The sequence below is a fragment of the Dipteris shenzhenensis genome, chromosome 32 (genome assembly GCF_047967505.1).
Source record: "Dipteris shenzhenensis isolate YYH24624 ecotype China chromosome 32, Dip_SZ_1.0, whole genome shotgun sequence".
In the NCBI taxonomy this organism is placed as follows: domain Eukaryota; kingdom Viridiplantae; phylum Streptophyta; class Polypodiopsida; order Gleicheniales; family Dipteridaceae; genus Dipteris; species Dipteris shenzhenensis.
This window is the reverse complement of record NC_141627.1, coordinates 34,798,210-34,813,291: the sequence shown is the minus strand read 5'-3', so window position 1 is coordinate 34,813,291 and position 15,082 is coordinate 34,798,210. Positions and strand designations below refer to the sequence as shown.

The 15,082-nt window shown below is 41.9% G+C and overlaps 1 pseudogene; it reads left to right on the top strand.

Moving 5' to 3' along the window:
• The first annotated feature begins 330 nt into the window (after window positions 1-330).
• Window positions 331-648, top strand: LOC147880653 (thioredoxin-like protein YLS8 pseudogene; annotated as a pseudogene).
• Window positions 649-15,082: the final 14,434 nt, after the last annotated feature.

Genomic DNA, 15,082 nt, shown 5'->3' with positions numbered 1-15,082 from the left:
TGCATAAACAAATTTTTTCAAACAATGGCAAATGCATGTAATGTTTACAGCTTTCTTGAGGATAGCATTGGCTGTGGATCATGCCATTTTGGCCAAGAGAGCAAGAGGGAGATTTAGAGAAAGACTTGTTTTCTGATATGATGGTGGTATAGTTGAATACCGAGTCTCTCCAAACCAAGAGAGCCATAGGCAATGGATGGGAGCAAAGAGGAACCCTTGTCCACCAATTGTGGCATGCTCACTTGACACGACCCCCCTAGAGGTACTCGCACACTTACTCACACCAGGATTTCTCTCTATTTAGTTTCTAATGCTTGCCCTGCTTTCCAAATGGACGAGTTTGTTGCAAAAACTACAAAGAATTTCATCAACCAATTGGTGGTGGATATCACAGAAGTGGCCGACTTCCACACCATGTATGAACTTTATGACCATTTCATAGTGATGTTTTGCTTCCAAAACAAACACATCATGATTGACTTGGGAACTGGAAATCAGCTCTGGGTTTTGAAGGACAAACAAGAATTCATCGACATTGTAGAGATGAACAAAGGTGCAAGAAAAGGGCATGGTTTGGTCATCTCCCCTAAAGATTAATCTACTAAATACAAATTTACATTCATCTATGATATCAATGCTCTAGCATAGAGATTACACGTGGCTTCTTGCTAAGCCACATCCAATTCCTAGAACAACAAATGCCCCCTAATAGTAATCTATGCATGGATCTTAGATCATGGTTAGTGGCACACAATGTGGAGAAACCATGGGTATTAATCATGCGAGGAGCTAAGTCGGGGAGGGTCATGTGCTCAGGCTCATGCTTTGGTGAAGCAAATTTAAAAGAAGTGTTTAATATATAGACATCAAGATGTGGGATTGTTGTAGAACCAACGGGTGTTCAATCTGGTTCAACTAGTGTCTAATGGCTCTTCCAACTACTAAAATTCCTAACGTCTATTCTACTAACTATCTCCATCCCAAATCAATTGCAATCGCTTCCTAATTTTATTGAAAATTTTCCTTTCACTAAACCTATGCCCCCCTCCTGTGCTTCACCTTTCTTATTTCAGCTCTCCTATTTAATTAAATACCCCCCAATACGTAAAATCACCTAATCTAATCTCCCCTATTACTTAAATTAATGCAATTAATCTAACCTAATCATCCCCCCCTCTCCCTCACCTCTCTGTGCATCTCTGCACGGTCACCCTTTTGTGCTTCTATCTCCCCCCCTCCCACCGCATTTGTTCCTCTTCTCTTTTACTATGTTCTTGCCCCCTCTCCCTCTCATAAAACTATTACGTTAAGCATCTCCACTTCACGCCTCCTTCAGCAAGTCAAACCACACATTGCAAGTGAATGGTGATGAAAACTAGCGGATTATCATCTTCGTCATTCTCCACTACACCATCATCTGCGAGAGCATCTGATGGGTTTGAGCTCGTGTTCCAATTCCTATACCACTTCTAGTCGTTGAGTGAAAGTGCTTGATCGGCAATCTAGATCCATAAGGAGGACAAGGATGGGATACCTAAGAGCATTGAAGGAAACTGGAGGCAGGAGTCATGAGCTAAAGTTGAGGCCCATTCGCCTTGAGAACTACCAGCTATGACCTTGCACTTGCCCATGAAGCAAATCTATGAAGGGGAGCAGGAGGAGCCCAAGAATATGAAATGATGGAGGCACACAAGATGGAGGAAGATGAGGTAGAGGGAGGAGGAGGAAGGAGAGCAAGCTACTGATGGCCCTTCCCTCTATATATATACGCTCGAAATCTTCTAGAATGCTCCCTTAATCATCCGCAGAGCTACTTTGGTTAATCAAAAATTGAGAATAATTTGCACACAAACGCTTAGGTTAATTGGCACCTCCCACCTTGGCGCTAATTCAAATACCCCTTTTCTGAATGTCTTGGGCACCCATTCATATTCCATTATGGTCTTTATAGTAGCTTTTTCTTGTTGAGCCTTTCTCTGGCCGAATCTTGGGTAGTGCATATGTTGAAATTTATGGAGTATCGCAAGTAATCTTGGAGAGTTCGGGTTTGATGGTTGCAAGGTAGTGAGTGTTCTGCATTCAATTCAAGAATTTATCATTTTGTCAATTATTTCTCTATGCATCCTGATTTTAGAGATCTGACCATATTTTCTAGATGTTACGCTTTCATGGATACAAGCATGTAGGTTCTTTATCTATTTGATATGCTGCTGACTTAAGAACAATCGTACGGTAATGGGGCATGAATGAGGCAAAGAGCAAAGGAGATTTGAAAGCCTAAAAATCTCCTTAATGTTATAAGGATAAGGGCAAAGCTACCTCTTTTTTTTTAACACCAACTTCATTAAGTTCAAGTGCTAAACCAACCAGCTACAAGATTGTTGCATCTAGGTGGACTTTCATTTTAATAACTTGTGAAACTTAGGTGAACAAATAGTAGTGGGCCAACATGACCAAAGTCCCTAAAAAATGTGTTCTAGAGGTTTTATGTCCCTTATAATATTTCCAAACAAACAATGAAATAGGGTTGAGATTAGACAAATCATCATGCATTTGTAGGGGCTTCTTTCGAGGGGGGAGTTAATTTGCATGTTGTCCTGCAATTCTTTTATCCCTCCACATAGCTGCAAGCCTTGGCCTTTGCTTCAACCTTACCCTCCCTTGAGGATTGAGGATCTTCTTGGCATATTTGCTAAGTTTCGAGAAACTCTAAAGTTGGGACAGAAATGTTTTGGGTGTGGAGAATGTAGACCCGTAATGGGAATGCGATGTCATATGAATGCCATCAAATCACATGGATCTTTACCTAAAAATCACTTTTTCATTGATGAGGCCAAGTCACCTAATATAGGACACTAATTGTGTAGCCATTTTTAATAGACAATAAAACATCAAGGCTTAAGCTAGTTAGACTAAGGAATTGGGAAGAAGAGGTAGACATGAACATTAGAATTATAGATAGTACATAAGGGGGATTTTGCACTAAAAAATGACCTCATAAGGAGTGGATTAGCACTATCCCGCAAAATGGCACAAGAGATATGGTCATGTCAATTCCAAGAGCTTGATAGATCTCAGGAACCAGAATATGGCAATTGGATCCCTAAGCTACAGTTTCTTGGAAAAGTTTGTGAAGCATGCTGCAAAAGCAAACCAACCTTGGCAAAAACACCTCTTGAGCACGAGCTATTCTTGATTTCATACATACATATGTATGGGGTTATGCCTAGACCCGTAGCATAGCAAACAAATGGGTATACAAAGTGAAGTACGATCCAGATGGAAGCATTCAAAGATACAAAGCCAAACTAGTTGCAAAAGGATTTGCACAATAGTATGGTCAAGATTATGATGAGACTTATGCTCAAATAGCAAAGATGGATTCCATACAATTCTTGATATCACTAGCGACACTCAGCAGATGGAATGTGTACCAGCTTGATGTTAAGAATCCATTTCTCAATGGTTACCTAGACGAGAAAGTCTACATGCAACAATCAATAGGTTATGTTGAACCAGGAAAGGAGAATCACGTTTGCCATCTCAACAAAAGTCTCTACGGCTTAAATCAAGCACCCAGAAGTTGGTACAATGGAATCGACGAGTATTTTGCTAATCTAGGATACATGAAATCCAATGCAGATCATACTTTCTACTACAAAGTTCAAGGGGAAGACATTACTATTGCACTCTTGTACATAGATGATCTGATTGTGACCGGAAGCAAGGATAGCTTCATCAAGAAATTGAAACAAGACCTATCTGGCAGAGTTTGACATGAAAGATCTTGGACTTATGCACTATTGTCTTGGTATTGAGTTCTGAAGAGATTCAGACAGCATCTTTATGAGTCAGTTGAAATATGATGGCAGTCTCCTGAAGAAGTTTCATATGGCAGATTGCAAGATTGCAGTCACTCTCATGGAATAGAGTTTGAAACTTACAAAAGATTTAGAAAAGCCTACAATCAATGATAGGTACTATAGGCATCTCAGTGAATCTCTTATATATTTAACTATCACACGGCTAGATATTTGTTATGTAGTAAGTTCAATACTAGCACACTTTATGGCAAATCCAAAATAGTCTCATTGGAATGCAGCCAAAAGAGTCTTGAGATACATAAGAGATACAAGACAGTTTGGGATATAATACAGAGGAAGTCATCCAAGGTTGCATGGATACTATGATAGTGACTATGTTAGAGATCATGAGACCAAGAGATCCACACAAGGATATGCAATTTTCCTTGGTCAAGGTGCTATATCATGGTTGTCAAACAAATATATAATTGTTTCTTTGTCTTCTACTGAAGCAGAATATAGAGCACTCACTACAAGTGCATGTGAGACTATATGGCTCAGAAGACTATTGTCAGAAACAAACTACTTTGATGAGTCAAAGCCAACAACAATATATTGTGATAATCAATCAGCTCAAGCATTGGCCAAGAATCTAGTATATCACTCCAGGACAAAGCACTTTGATGTCAAAGAACACTTCATCAGAGAAAGAGTGTTACTTGGTGACATCACATTGCAGCATTGTGATAACAAAGAGAATGTTGCAGACATCTTTACCAAACCACTCAGTAAAGAGCTTTTTGAGAAACACCGAACAAACTCTTGGTTTGACGTAGAAGAAGGACATTCCCATTGAAGGGGTGTGATGGAATGCAATGCTCAGTGCTTCTTCAATTCCCTAGAATCATCATCTTGAGGGAAGGCCTACTTCATGATGTTGATCTTGAGGTAAGGTGTTGAGAGACCATGCTCAACATCATGTGATTACATGTGCATAGCACTGAACATATAGAGTTCTATAAAGAAAAGGGTTAGATGCCCTAACCCTAACCCTAAATGGGTTTGTATATATTCTACATTTTCAACTAAATCTAGTGTATAGTTAGTCATTTGTGGTGTGCTCTCTAGCTGTGCCCTCTCTCCTCATCTCCACTCTTCTCCTCTCCCCTCTTCATATTTTGTCATGATTTATTGACCATTTGGATGCATTGTAGTCCTTGTTGGATGCATTCATAGGACCAGATTGCCTTGTGCGATGCTATTTTGATGGTGGTGGATGATTTGCACATGGATGCTATTTTATGTTAAGGAATAGCTTTGACACAATGCAGTTGATGCACTGATTGTGCTATGCTTTCTTGGATGAGACATTGATGATGCTTATGCCCATGGATGGTATTTATGCTTGAGGCATCTAGCTCTTATTGGCATTGGGTTTGCCATTGTTTTGTCATTGCAAGTTGACATTTTGTTCTAGGCTAGGTTTTCTCATATCGATGCATAGTACATCCACATGAGTCAGATGCATTTTGATTCTTTGAGCCTTGAGTTTTGGCAACACTATCATCCATTAAGGCAGACATATTTGGGTGCTCCTGGTATTTGCTGTGATTTCTCTCTTGCAGGTACTAGTATTTGGGATTTTTCTTTGTTTGTATCATGGCATCCTCTTCCATGTCTAAAAAGCAGTTTTTCAACATTAAAAAGTTTGATGGGACAGACTTTTCTTTGTGGAAACAACAGATAACGGATGAGCTTATTTAAAAGAAGCAAAGTAAACACTTGGTAAAGATTGAAGCTAAGCCTATAGATATGCCTAAGGATAATTAAAATGGGTTGGATGCATTAGCAAAGTCTACTGTTAGACTTCATAAGACTTCATAAGCAGACTACAAAAGTTTTTTGTGGAAGAAATTATGTGCCAATCATAAGAAAGAAAGTGCCTCTAATAAAGTTTACCTCATAAAGAGGTTGTTTGAGCTGCAAATGAAGGAAGGGGTCTCCACTGCTTCTCACTTGAATGAATTCAATATTATTTTCAGCCAGCTTCAGGCTCAAATTTCGATGCGGAGACTAAGGCAATATTCCTCTTATGTTCATTGCCATTCTCATGGGATACCTTCCACACCTGGTGGAGTACTGAAGTTTAATGATGTTGTGGGTAGCTTGTTGGCCGAGGAGATTAGACGGAAGCCTATGGATGGCAACAAGCAGGATGCAGTCTTAAATGTGTAAAGGGGCAGATGACAGTTCAGGAAGTCCCAAGAAAGAGGGAAGACTCGTAGCAAATCCAGGGCATGGAACATTCAGTGTTAATATTATGGCAAGAAGGTCCACATGAAAAAGGATTGCTATAAGCCGAAAACAGAGCAAAAGGATAAGAAAAAGAATGCAACTTGGAGTGAAAAAAAGAAGGAAGAGAGTTCGAGAGAGAACAAAGAAAAAGTGAAGATCGAGGAGATCAATGCAGTCATTGATAATAGTGACAATGACATTCTCTTCATGTCTAGTCTACCTACAGAGTTTCTTACCACTTAAGATGATGCATATTCCAAACATTGGATTTTGGATTCTCGTGCTTCATTCCATGTTACTCCTTATAAGGAATGATTCTCCACTTATGACTGTGGAAAGACATGTATCTTCTTGGAAATAACTATGCATTTGACATAGTGGGAGCAGGTGACAGAGTTTTCTTTTACAAATGGGTCTTTTTTTCTTTTAATGTGAGACATGTTCCGAACCTGACCAAGAGTCTCATTTTAGTGGGTCAGCTAGATGATGCTGGTTTTCATACCATCTTTGACTTTCAGAGTTAGAAAATTTAAAAGGGCTCTATGGTTTTGGCAAGGTGTGCCATGTGTGGGACTTTGTATCCCTTATATGTATCAGGGGTGTCTGATCATGTTGTTGCAATAACGAATCAACCAAGTACTTCTTTATGGCATTGCCACATTTGAGTTTTTCTGAATTTGAATTTTGTGAGAATTGTCTCTATGGAAAGCAAACTAAATCAGTCCATAGAAGGAGAAAGAAAGAGCTTGAAAATCTTGATTTGGGGCAGTAGACATATATGATACCATGCCTACACAGTCATTAGATGGGGCTAAAAACTATGTGACATTTATTGAAGATGCAACTAGGAATGTGTGGGCTTATGCTTTAGCTCGAAAGAGTGATGTGTTCTACGTGTTTTAGAAATGGCTTTATTTGGTTGAGAATCAGTCAAGTAGAACACTTAAATACCTACGGACTGACAATGGTGAAGAGCATCTCTTTCATGGCTTTCAGTATTTCTGTGATACACTTGGGATCAAGAGGGAGCTCACGTTCCCTCGTAGCAAAATCCAATTGCAAAAAAGGTGAACCATACCCTTCAAAAAAACTTACAATGTATGCTTTCCAACGCAAGTATTTCTGGTGGTTTTTGGGATGAGGCAATGAAGATTATAGTGCATGTGATCAATAGATCACCTAGTAAGAGCTTCAATGATGGTATTCCTGAAGTGGCATAGAGTGGCAAGAAGCCCTCTTACTCTTATTTGGATATATTTGGGCGAGACGCATATGCACATGTGCCAAAAGAGCTTCGAAAGAAGCTAGATCCTAAGTAAAGGAAATGCATCTTTCTGGATTATGATGAAAGTCCAGAGATGGGCTATCATCTCTGGGATCTAGAAGCAAAGAAGATCATATGAAGCCATGATGTGGTATTCAATGAGAAAAAGATGCATAAGACACCCATGAGGGATGTGGAAATGAGGAGAATCACTTTCTAGGGTGTGAATCTACCCGCATATGTTGATAGACCGCAAGTTGTCCATGCACCGAATGTGCAAGAAATGGTGCCACCAGGTACTCCCACATGTACACAATCAAGGACAAATAATGAATCATCTATTGGTGGAAATGATGAGCCAAATGTGGCTGATATGCAGGCACGACAGCAAGTTGCAATGCCCTTGAGAAGATCAGCTAGAGTATCTAGATTGCCTGGGAGATTTGTTCCAAGGGCAAACTATGTGATGCTTACTGATTGCGGGGAGCTGTCTTGCTACAAAGAGGCTATGATGCATGAGGATCAATGCAAGTAGAAGTATGCTATGCAATCAGAGAATGCAATCAGAGATGAGTTCATTCATGAAGAATAAGACCTAGGACTTAGTTTCTTTGCCACATGAAAAGAAAGCATTGCCATGTAAATGGGTCTACAAGATGGTCACAAGTGATGATGTGCCTAACAGATGGTCACAAGTGATGATGTGCCTAATTATAAGGCTCATTTGGTTGCTAAAGGGTTCAAGCAAAAGAAGGGTGTGGAATTTGATGAGATCTTCTCTTCGGTTGTGAAGATGACCATACTTAGATGTGTACTTGGACTTATGCCAATAGAGGATATGCAATTTATGGAGATGGATGTCAAGACAGCTTTCTTACATGGGGATCTGCGTGAGGAAATTTGCATGGTACAGTCGAAAGGATTTGAAGAAAAGGGCAAAGAACATTTGGTTTGCAAGCTTAAAAAGAGTCTCTACGAACTTAAGCAAGCGCCTAGAGAATGGTATCAGATGTTTGATGCTTTCATTCAATCCCAAGGTTTTAGAAGAAGTGAGATTGATCACTACCTCTACACAAAAAGGATTGAGGATAATAGCCTAATACTCCTAGTACTTTATGTGGATGATATGCTATATATAGGCTAGCATGAACACTTATGAGTTGGATGCATTGATGGCAAGTTGCATAAGGCCTTTGACATGAAGGATTTGGGACCTGCAGATCATATTCTTGGTATGTGCATCACGTGTGACCAGAGTAGGAAATTCCTTTGGCATTCACAGAAGGAAAATGTCACAAAAGTATTACAGCATTTCAATATGGAGGGAGGGAAGGAAGTAAGTACTCCATTGACTCCATATGTGAAACTGAGTCAAGCAGAAAATCCCAAATCATATGAGAGGGCCATGATGACCAAGGTTCCTTATGCATCAACGGTTGGGAGTCTTATGTATGCTATGATAGCTACTAGACTGGACATTGCATTTGCAGTGGAAGTTGTTAGCTGGTAAATGGCTAATCCAAAAAAGAGGCATTGGGAGGTAGTTAAGTGCATCATGAGGTACATGAAGGGTACCACGGAGATGTGCATCTGCTTTGGAAGAGGAGATATGTGTGTACTTGGATACACAGATTCAAACTCTGCAAGGCATGTGGATAGTAGGAGATCCACTTCTGGATGTGTTCAACTTTGCAAGTGGCGCCATGTCGTGGATGTATCATGCACAGAAGTGTGTTGCATTGTCTACCACAAAGGCCGAGTATGTTGTAGCCATAGAGGATTGCAAGGAGGCTATATGGCTTGATCGGCTAGTGGGAGATTTGGGAATTCATAGAGATGTACCAACATTGCATAATGATTCTAGGAGTGCTATTCAATTAGCATGGCATCCAGTATTTCATGAAAAGACCAAACAGATTGAGGCCAGGTACCATTTCACCGGGGAGGTACTTTAGGACAAGCGCATAGAGCTTATCAAGGTCCATACAGATGATAACCCTGCAGATATGCTGACGTAGTGTCTACCTAGCGAGTGGTTTGAGTATTGTTGTGTATTGATGGACATTGGATAGATGTCCATTGGTTGTCTCCCCTGAAGGCACATTGGCCTTTAAGTGGGAGGTTGTGCGGATTAAAGGCCACTGTGCCTTAACCCCGGTTATTTACAATACTCCAACACACACATATATATGGATGATATAGAAGATTAGGGTGTTCTGCACCCACCAAAACTTTTGTGTGTGTGTGTGTGTGTGTGTGTGTGTGTCTCTCTCTCTCTCTCTCTCTCTCTCTCTCTCTCTCTCTCTCTCTCTTCCCTTCCGCTTTTGTCGTTGAGATCCCTCACACTCTTTGCACCCACAAAATCCATCGAAAAACCCAAGCTATCCCCTAATCATGGAGCTATTGGACCTCCTCTATCACAAAAAGGAAGCCGATGGATTTACTCCGATTGATTCTAGCATCAGACACCACATGATATAGATGCAAGCCCCCCTTGTCGCCTCCAGGCTCGCTGTTGAGCCCTAGGGCTACATACAAAGTAGTGTAATCTACGAACTCTAAATCTCACTCTCTTCCGTTCTGCTTCCATAGTTGAGATCTCTCACTCTACCCCCAGAGAATCCATTGAAAGCCCAAGGCTATCCCCTAATCATGGAGCTCTTGGACCTCCTCTGTCACAACAAGGAAGCCGATGGATTTGCTCCTATTGATTCTAGCATCAAACACCACACAATTTAGATCCAAGGCCCCCCTAGTCACCTCCAAGCTCGCTGTTGAACCCTCTACATACAGAGCAGTGTCATCTACGAACTTTAAATCCAATAGCTCCTCCTCCTATCAAATTTGGAGCCTCATCCCAGTGAGGCCTGCTACCTATGAACGTAAAAAGTAGCCTAGTACCTTTACTACAAAGAGGAAAAGAAAGGGGGCGAGGAGATAGCCCTACTAAATCGAGCAAGAAAGAGAAAAGGCCTCTCCTATGGCCCCTAATAAGCATTTAACTGAACTTCCTACATAGAGGGAAGAGGCCCCTCTAATCCACCTGCCTAAGAAGCCTAACCTTCTAGAAAAGACCACTCCACCCTATCGTAGGCCTTCTCAAAATCCAAGAAAAGGTAGCAAGAAGTGACAGTCCTCCTAGGACCAATATGTTGCCTCCTAAAAGGTAAAGATGTCCAAGATGTTGCGCTCCTAAACAAAACCCTTCTGTGTTTTGTGAATGACATTCACTAGGTGGGGCCGTAACTGCAAAATCAAGATTTTGGCTAAGATCTTGTAGTGGTTTCTAGCAACATAATGGGTCTCCACTAACAAAGATCATCCCTATCCCCCCTTTCAAGATCAAACAAATCCACTTGTGATGTAAAAACTACAGAAGAGAACGAGTGGAAAATCTTGGAAGGCCAAACACGGGGAGAATGCATGTGCTCCCGGAAACATGACGATGTCAATCCATCCTCTCCTGGGCACTTCTACAAAGGAAGAGCCTTGAGGGCCTCCTAAAGATCCTCATTGATGAAAGGTTCCTCAATTTATCTAGTCATGCTCGAAAAGACAACTATCAGGTTATGATGAGTCCATACCGCCTTCCGAGCTAGACTCATCAAATTGAAGCAAGCTCCACTAGAATCTTGTGGTCAGCTCTAGAATCTCTAGAGGATCTAAGCGCATCTATCCATTGCCATCTCTCAATCTTTACAACTATGTCCCACTTGGTTGAGGCGTTTGGAGAAACTGTCTACTGATCCTATCACCCAGTTGTACCCTTCCGGCTCTAGAAGAGTGATAAGCCTAACTCTGCATAGCAAATCTCTTTGTCCTAGATATCAAGTGGTGTGCACTCGTGCCAATTCGCAAGACACTTCAAAGCTTAGATCCAGCTCCTTGAGGCACTCAATGGAAGCCGAGTCCCATCTCAATGCTATGTCTCATGCCTGCAAGAGGTGGTACATATACAGAGAGCCTAAGACTGAAGCTCCTTGCTGCTCCTCTAGATCAAGTCTACTACCAATAGGGCCCAACCCTCCTTCGGTGGGGTCTCAAGCCACCACCAAATCTCTAAGCTACTAGAATAAGGCATCTAGGATGCCGACCTCTTTTTGGGGGAGTCCTCAATGGGGCTGCTCGAGGTGTAGAATAATTGGAGAGCAATCAAACATCATGGTGCCTACAAAAATGCCAACGGTTTCCCCCCTGTGCATGGCCTAGTCTCCAACATAGAACCTATCTACCCTCTCTAAAAGTCCATCATGATGACATTAGCCAAAGGAGAAGTGGAGGCTACTAGGGAGTCTAGAGAACTTAGGCTCCCACCACAAATCATGAATATAAACTGCTCCCATGTGCTCTCGATTGCAAGCATCTTCAAGAAAGAGGTGCACCCATGCTGTTTTTCCTAAACTCTAGATTGTTGAAGTCTGTTCCAACAATCCAAGAGTCTACATTTGGGAGATTTTCAACTAGCTACCTCCAAAAAGTGTGGCACCAGCAAGGGCATAAACATTCAAAATACCAATCCTAGAATCACCTAGCCATAACCCCATCTATACTATCCTAGCTCACCCTGATCATAAACATCCACCGCCTGTGAGACTGAAATGCAAGCCCCTCCACTCATGTCTACTACTGGAGCCCATACCTCGTGTCTCACCCTCGGAGTAGATGGTGTCTACCTCTGACAACTACTACTAAAAACATATGTTCCTAAATCTAAAGGAAATCCACTAATCATCTTACCACTCCCCTCTACCACTCATGGCAAAGTATTAGATGTGTTTGTGCTATTGTACATTGTCACGAAGCCCGCACACATTCCAACTCACTATGCTCTCGTGGAAAGGAGTAGAGAGAGGAAAGCTTGTCACTGCTGTAGATCGTCATGAAGCCTGCACACATTCCAACTTACTATGCTCTCGTGGAAAGGAGTAGAGAGAGGAGAGCTTGTCTGAGTAAGCGCCCACACCACAACCTTGGATTTTTGTGATGTGTTAGAGCGGCAATGTAGCAAGGGCATGACAAGCTTTGCCTACCTTCAAGGACCACTATATCATGAAGAAAAAATCTACCCCAAACAAGCGGCAATGTAGCAAGGGCATGACACCACAACCTTGGATTTTTGTGATGTGTTAGAGCGGCAATGTAGCAAGGGCATGACAAGCTTTGCCTACCTTCAAGGACCACTATATCATGAAGAAGAAATCTACCCCAGACAAGCGGCAATGTAGCAAGGGCATGACAAGCATTGACTACCTTCAAGAGGGTTGTGCGACCCTTGCTTGAGCTTTTGGAATTTGAGACGAGTATAAAAAAGGGGCATTAGGAGGAGCAAGCAGTCGCTTGCTGCAAAGGTGGTGAGAAGAGGGGGAGAGGAGAGGAGCCTTGAGATCTTGATGCGTTAATTGAACTCTTGATCATTCAGTGTCACTTGAAGATCTCTACTAGATTCTCTAGGCACTCAAATATAATCCTGTGCCCAAATGTAATCCTAAGGTGGGCCACATCATCATTTACTACAATTGATCTTGCTATTTGAGGTCACCTCTCAAGAACCATGCCAAAAGTTCTTCACATGGGAGGGATGGATGGGCCAGTAATCCTTCAAGAGACTTAAGTGAATAGTCACTAAGATCCTAGGGACACGATGGGCCAATCCATGTCATTAACTATGAATCCATGGTACCATGTAATAAAACACAAAGAGTGCGAGCCTAGGAGTAAGTTCTAGGTGGAGTTCGAGGAGCTCAACTAGATGAGATACATGTCTCTACCATTCATGGTAACATCCTCAATATGGTTCCTCTAATGCGAAACACAAAAGTTGCGGGCCTAGGAGTACATTCTAGGTGGAGTCCAAGGAGCTCAACTAGATGAGACAAATGCCTCTACCATTCATGGTAACATCCTCAATATGGTTGCTCTAATGCTAAGCTTGCTAAATCTACTTGACTTCTTGTGAAGCAAGACCCACTCAAGCAAGACCCACTATCTTGCCCACCTCTCCTTTGTCCTAGACAAAGTGAACTACTTTCTAAATTATTACTTAGTTTTTGGAGAAAGGAGACCTTTATGGCTTGGGGAGTAACGTACCGTCTCATCCCTTCTTGTTGGACCAAGGATCACCCCCAAGAATGTCCACCTCTCCTTTGTCTTGGAGAGATTAAATTGCTTTCTAAATTGTTACTTAGCTTTTGGAGAAAAGAACCCTAATGGCTCCCCAAAGTTAATGGCTGACCAATGGCTTGGTGAGTAAGGTACCATTTCAACTCTTCTTGTTGGACAAAGGTCGCCACCAAGAATCTTTTTTCCGAAAAGAACCTCCAAGAAAAGAGAGTGGGGGGTGAAAAGAGGGGACAAAAACGAAAAAAGGCTCTCAACTAAGGAGGACTTCCCCTCCATAATTTAGAGCTAAAAGAGAGCCGCTCTAAGCCTAGAAGAGCTCTAGGCGGCTAAGGCTGCTCCCAAGGAAAGGACAGCAGAAAGACAAGAGAGGGCCAGAAAAGTCTTAAGTAGGAGCTTGAATGGAGCCACCAAATGAAAGGCTCTTCCAACAAGGACATGCTCTTCCTTGGAAGGACTCCAAACAAAGAAGCCACCCTCCGATAGAAAAAAGCTATGGGCTTCTCGGAAAAGAAGCCACCCTCCAAAAGAAAAAAGCTGTGGGCTTCTCGGAGAAGACTAAGCTGTGAAGTGCCTTGGTAGTTGAGGACTCCCAAGGCCGAACCAAAAACCAAGCTTGAGATCCTAGCTTATAGGCTGGGAGCTGAGCAATGCGTCCCTCGGGGGAACTACAGCTTCGAAGAACCAGGCTGGCCGGTTGTGAAAAGAGGTTAGCCAGGCTCCACACTATACCTAGCTGCAAGGAACCAACTTCTAGAGGCTCCTCAAGTATCGATGGGTGATGGTTTGGTGACCAGGCAAGAAGACCACTACCACGTGGGATAAAGGCAGCATCACAATGTGCTGCTAGGAGCCGCAATCAATAGCGACTACCTCTAGAGGTGCCTTCTTGATCGAGGGGCAGCGGAGGAGGGGGGGGAGGACAAAATATTGAAAGTCACTTAAGAGAAAAAGATCCTACAGAACTGACTTCCATCTTAGTTCTAAAATCTTCCCAAACGATTGCTGGTTTGAAGTAGTGAGATATTGAAGGGAACCAGTACTTCCACTTTAGTTCTAAGATCTTGCAAAAAGCTTGACGATTTAAGGTAGTCAAGATATTGAAGGGGACATGTATCAACATAAATGTCCACATTGTCCGTAAAGACTTAAAGATCTGGTTTAGTAAAGTCTCGGATGTGACTTGCTCTTGAGCAAGACAAAACAATTGGGTACGAGCTGCAGCAAATCTGGATGTTAGAAAACTTGCCTTTGAGCAAGATAAAAAAATTGGGTACGAGCTGCAGCAAACCTGGATGTCAGAAAACATCTTTCCAACAACTCAATCTGATTCCGTTTAAACCAAAAACTCAAACTAATTCCGTTTAAAACAAAAGGACTTCTTTTTACCATCGATCGGGAGCAGACATAGAATGACATTTGTTTCTTCCTATCTCGAGACTCTTATCTATAAACTAACACAACGCATTCGAGAGCTTCTGAAATCCTCTCCCTACCATTTCGGTGCATTTGCATTCCAGACGTTCACAGAAAAATCTTTCGAGCGCAGTACTCTACTTAAGTTTCCGCATCTCCATTTGAACAATTGGCAACATGAGAGGGA